This window comes from Battus philenor, unplaced genomic scaffold (assembly GCF_028537555.1).
Source record: "Battus philenor isolate CCGP_79_NKW_IND1 unplaced genomic scaffold, ilBatPhil1.0.hap1 SCAF_2, whole genome shotgun sequence".
In the NCBI taxonomy this organism is placed as follows: domain Eukaryota; kingdom Metazoa; phylum Arthropoda; class Insecta; order Lepidoptera; family Papilionidae; genus Battus; species Battus philenor.
The window spans coordinates 3868793-3874792 of record NW_027181682.1 but is presented as its reverse complement, the minus strand read 5'-3'; the positions used below and the strand labels follow the sequence as shown (position 1 = coordinate 3874792).

At 32.9% G+C, this 6000-nt stretch overlaps 1 protein-coding gene across 1 annotated transcript in view; it reads left to right on the top strand.

Moving 5' to 3' along the window:
• The first annotated feature begins 5590 nt into the window (after nucleotides 1-5590).
• LOC137922118 (pseudouridylate synthase RPUSD2-like) overlaps nucleotides 5591-6000 on the top strand; it is a 180467-nt gene continuing 180057 nt past the window's right edge. The window contains exon 1 of the mRNA XM_068764996.1: nucleotides 5591-5840. The gene's annotated coding sequence lies outside the window, so the exon portion shown is untranslated. The remainder of the gene's footprint in view (nucleotides 5841-6000) is intronic.

Below are 6000 nucleotides of genomic sequence, written 5' to 3'. Positions count from 1 at the left end.
GAGCGCTTTGATACTTTGTGGAGCTCATTAAACCTCGGTTGTTGTCTAGAAATAGCTGTCGTTAGATCATGTTAAAGCAATCCCAACGGTCTAGGCCAATGGTCGGCAGACTCATCAACTAAAAGAGTTAAACATATGTACATACAATACCGACTTATATTCCACCAGCTAAAACGCATCATGCTAATACATGTATAAAGTAAAATACAAATTCAAGATAATTATGCTATAGACTTGTTTTTACATGCGAAGTCTAAGTGAAAACAAAATGTGTGAAATTTAAACAATTTTCCCACACTGTGTCAATAAATTTAGAATATATACTCATGAAAGAAATAAATTTCCAGAGCGAACTTTTGTGTTAAGTGCTATACTTGCACAATCATCCTATAGTCAGCAACCACTGATATATGCAAAGCGTACTTACTGTTTTTATTTGTCTCTGATATATTGTATGTTTTAGAGATTAAAAATATTTAAGTTAAAAATACAAAGATACTTTAAAATTCGATGTCCTTCACCAAAGACGTCCGGACGCTAATAATTAAATTAATATTCTTTTTTCTTACTTTTCCGTCTTATTAAAACAATGCAATTCAGAATTCCATTTGATATTAAGATCACTCGACTGAAAACTTTACGGCAGTGTGAGTTCATCGCTGCTTATAAAAATTCAAGGTCCGAGCTGAGAATTGAACACAAACATAATTTTTTTATCTATTCTTTTGTTCATAAATGGTGTACTTAATTTTCTGTGTTCATTATTTTCATTTTTACACTACATTTATAATCTTTCGCGCGCAAAGGCAATCTGTATAAATCATCGTCAACATTTCAGCCGCAAGACGTCCACTTTTAGACGTAGACTTCACCTAACAACGTCGTCTGTCATTTAACATAAATATTCATGTTTAAAATAAATGAAATACATACGCGGCAATTTTTTATTATTGGTTTAAATTTACAAAATGTCATCAAAACAATGTATAACATTAACGTACGTAAAGGCAAAGTTCCGACAACCATGAATTCTGTTAACAACTTTTAGATGCGGAACTTGGTACGTGTAAGTGAATTAAGATTGTTCCGTTCCCTTGTCCGCGATTCTTCGAGGTAAAGTTTATAGTGCGCTCTCAAGTAAACAACTCATTAATTTTGTCGTGAATAAAAATTAGCTAATTGTACGCAATGATTTACACTATGTAACTTAAAGCATTTCCATATCGTTTATTCGTTGAAAAATTAAAAAAAAATTGTATCTGCGTAAGTAAATGTTGAGTTAAATTTGATAGCTCAAACCGAAGTCCCTTCTCAAGGACTCTTGTGCCCGTCTAAAAAAATTTAGACGTTGAAGGATTCCCAATCCGTTTAAATAAACGGTAGAACTGTCTAGGACCTAGGTTCCTCAGGAAGTTATGGCAAGCAAGCGAGTTATTGTTAGAAGATTTAGATGATTACAAAGATGATAAGACATCATCGTCTTATGTTTGAACAAATGGTTTCTACAAGGCAAGGAGGAGAAGATAAATATTATAAAAGAAAGGTTTGCTTAAACACTGTCTAACAAGAAATTAAAATTACACCAAGAGAAGATATGATGTAAAATAATGAATTAGTGTTTATTGTGTTTGTTTAATAACCGATCAGCCCAGGAGAATAGGAAATAGAGTAAATAAAAATGTGAAATACAAACTGGAAAAATTATTATTTCACATATAAAAGCCTTTGCCTCTTAGCGGTAAAGGTATGGAGTAAAGAAAACAAAACGGTTACTCCAATGATGATGCTAATATATTTTTATCATTATATCATATATATAGAGGGAGAGGGAGAAAGGGTCTACTATGTCTCCTTTAAAAATATCCTACGGTTGTTTTTTATCTTTGATAACCAAGAGGTCAATTTCACAGTGTGGCCATTTTCACAGTATTTTACAATCTTTTCATTTACGTACCTCGCACTCATATACTCCGTGTGTATGTGATCCTGTGAAGACAGCTGATCCGTCCATTTCAAAACTTGGTGACCTCTGGATCTTCAGCTACTCACTCTACGCTGTACAAAAAATCTGAAAAAAGTATAAAACTTCTATCGCATAACTTTGCATCAATTTAGCAAGTATTTTAAAATTAAAAGTGAACGACATTAATTAGTGCAAGAAAAAACCAGAGCTGTTTTATTTTTTCTCGGATAAATATGTATGCCATATATTTATTCAAACTTTTCGTTTAATTTTTTACAAGTCTTTTCTGCAATACTTGCTGTCACCACGACTTCATTCGCGTGGAATAAACAAAATGAAATAAAAAAAGTTTATTAAGTTTTTTTAACATTTAGTAATTTTTCTAGAATAAAAGTAGTCTAAATTATTTATTATTACATCAGCTACCTGCCAGAATAAATTCCGTCAAAGTCGATCCTGCCATTTCAGAGATTCGCTGGAACAAACAGCCAGATAAAAAGATAATATTAAATAAAAATGTAATTTTGATATATGTACCGTATATATATTCATATGCATGTAGTAAGAAGCGGTAATTTTCCAATAATTTTAATTCCTAAACAATAGAAATAAATAAACAATCCAATTTTATTTATTTCTATTGTATAGATGATTATCTCAACTAATAAACCACGTTGTAGTATATTTCAAATCATTTAAGCTTATATTAACGTCATCGCGCTATTCCAGTGGAACACAATAGTTCTTCGAACGGTTACGTCATAGGTTTACACGCTTCTATGCGTTTTCAATACACGCTGTTATTTATTGCTCTACACACTGCTGCCGTACATTTGCAAGGATTACACAATACTGTCGAAATATTAAACCAATAAACAATGTTTACACAATCTGGTAACGGTATATGGACTATTTAATTTTACTGGACGTAACTCTCTTGCGTTTGGATGCTTCATGAATTTATCGATAAAGAAACTTGGTAACACTATCTAATCGGACCACTCTATGGGTATTAAAATTTCGTCATTCATGATTACAGTCATAGTATGTCCACAGCTGGGAATAGAACTTCTCATAGGTTTCTAATGGAACAGAATGAAAGCCGCCTACTTCCAGCCTGTTCTGACAACCTTAATAAAGGCCACCTTGTGGACGTCCTGCGTAGTGCATGCGGGGCTGTGGTCCTCGTTCCAGAAGCTTGAAGCCACAGCGGACTTCCGTTCCGTGTGTTATATCTTCAGCTTACTGCCTCCTCAACCTCATTTGGATGCCTCAAGAAATTATCGATAAAGAAACTTGGAAGTACTATCTAACCGCACCGTAATTAATATTTGGTCATTTATCAGTGCAACTTTTGTATGTCTACGGCTGGGCTTATAACGTCACAAGAGTTTCTAATAGAACAGGACGGAAGCTGCCTACTTTCAGCCTTTTTTTACAACATTAAAAACACCACCTTGTGACCATCCCCACTCCAAAACCTTGAAACCACAGCGGAATTCCGATTTGTGTTATATGTCTAGCTTACTGCTTCTTCAACTGGAATTGAACAGTATTTTTACTAAGAAACTGATTAAGTAATTTATTATTTTGAAGCCTTTTTGTATTACAGAAACATTGTTGCGCTTTGGTGTTTAGTATTATTTATGTGTATTAACGTTTGTATTAACTACTTCAACTCCATAATATTGTGTATTATTTAGTACAGAGGGCATAACCTCCACCTTTAGTCATATATATCATGATGTATTAAATAAAGTCGTTATATAACCCGAACGTAACGTTGGAAAAATTTCAACATAAACTGGTTGCAGCATTGTTTATGTAAATTTTATATAGATGTCACTTGGATGCGCACATATACAAATAGATGTAATCGACGTGTCAGTCTTTGTTAGTGTTTTTTTTTTTAGTAAACATTGACTTTTGTGACGTCCTTTGCAATACAATAGAGTATGCTATCCAAAGTGTTTTAATTAAAAAATGTTAGTTCACTGTCGACTTTATGACTTATAAGTTTTTATTATTAATCAATTTATTCATTTTACTATCCACTTCAAATAATTTACATATATAGCCGATTTGTACGTAATCATAATACCGCCTAAAGAACCAAATGCCAGCAAATAGAGTTAAGTTATTCTGGTATCTGTAATGTAGGGTACATTACACACTGTGACGATCCTTAAGTGAAGCCTGTGCTTTGTGGGCGGACGTCTATCGAGTGACATGAACGAACAAACGAATAATGGTACCCAAAATCTCAAAATAGAAGGAAAGCTTACAATCGGTTTTTATTTGCGATCGCTTTAATAAATATCCTTAACCTACTTAGTTACAAATAAATACAATTACGTAATTAAAAAAGAGGAATAATAAAAATAATAATAAAAAAGTAGTTATAATTAAGTGCGATATAGATACCAAGAAAATAAATAATAATCAAGAATAAATAAATTGTTAAACAATTGATAAAAATAATAAACATAGTTGTTGATCTCTTCAGAGAAGACGAAGAATATAAGGTGATACATAGAAGGAAACTTTGGAAAGGAATGAAAGATATTGTGACGGAAATTAGAAAAAAGAATAAAAGACAACAAGATGGACAAAAGAAGGGTATGGAAATAAAATAAAAAAAACTGTGTAAATGAAGGCCCTGTGTTCTAGTTATAGGTAGAAGAACGAGAGGCTCCAAAAATGAGGCTGTTAAAAAAACTTAACATGTTATTTACTTGAAAGTTTTTATTTTAATTTATTGTTTAATTTGTTATAAACGGAAGTGTGCATATTTAAAAATTTATACCTGCACAGAAGCGACTGCACATAATTTAATAATAACGATGTATTTATCGATTTTTCTTTTTTATATATGTATGATGTGTTCTTCACATATTTCGGATTTCTATAATTCGTTTAAATTTTCATTTGATCACCAGAAAAAAAATCTTGTATTTTTCCTGGTGAAGAACATTATTGTGTATCGGGCTTGAGGGGTTATAATGTATTTACAGTTATGTAAATATTGCCTAACGCTTTTATAAAAATGTAGACTAAAAATGTTTTCTCCGAAGGGAGAATGTGATAAATAATCCATGTGTCAATGAAAGCATATGAATTCAGACATTGTTCTTGAAACTTTCAAAACCACCCGAATTGAGACAGCTTGCGCGATAAAGAAAATATATTTGTGTTATTTATATCTCGTACGTTTTGTACGAGAGGTGTTTTTTAACTCTATTTTAATTTTTATTGTTTTACAATAAGTTAACACGTGATTGCTTGAAATTCAATTCGCTTTTCATGATTCAATACTGAAGGGCTCCGGTCATTAACGACGCGATTGCGTTGGCGAAATGTCGCCTCGCAATCCAAATCAACAAAAGGCAAAAAGATCAGCCATTGTCAAAGGCTTCATAATGCAAAATATTATACCTATTCGCTTTGTAATAACGAGCCCCTTTCCTGAAAACGACTAGCCCTCAAGGGTGGTGGGGAGGTCGAGCACGTGTGTCTGCGTGTGTCTCTCTCTGATATAGATATTGGCTAATGACGCCGTCTCTTTTCTAACGAACCGATCAGCGCACGCATTGCAGGTGAATCTATTCGTTCAGTTGTCCTTTAGCATTCGCGTGGGTGGGTTGTGTTCGACCGCTCTCTGTTTCCCGCGAAAATTTACGATTTTTCCGACCACCATCCCATGCACATAATTTCATTTGAGAATAGTTCAGTAAATGTATACGTAACTATTTACATTGTGTTTAATCGTCTGTGTGTATTTGGACTGTGCGAATAAAAAATTGTGTGGTAAATTTTTACTTTAAAAAAATCTAGTTTGTATACGTGTTACGAGAAAATTCCTCCGTTTGTGTAAAAAGTAAGTACACAAATTTTGAATTAAATTCTGAATGCTTAATTTAAACGGATGATGGGGTTATCCATTCGTGAATTTAACAGGAAAAATATTGCCAAGTGGGTTATAGACATGCAAGGTGCTCTATCTAAATTATTAGGGTTGAATTGGGGTAAATATCACC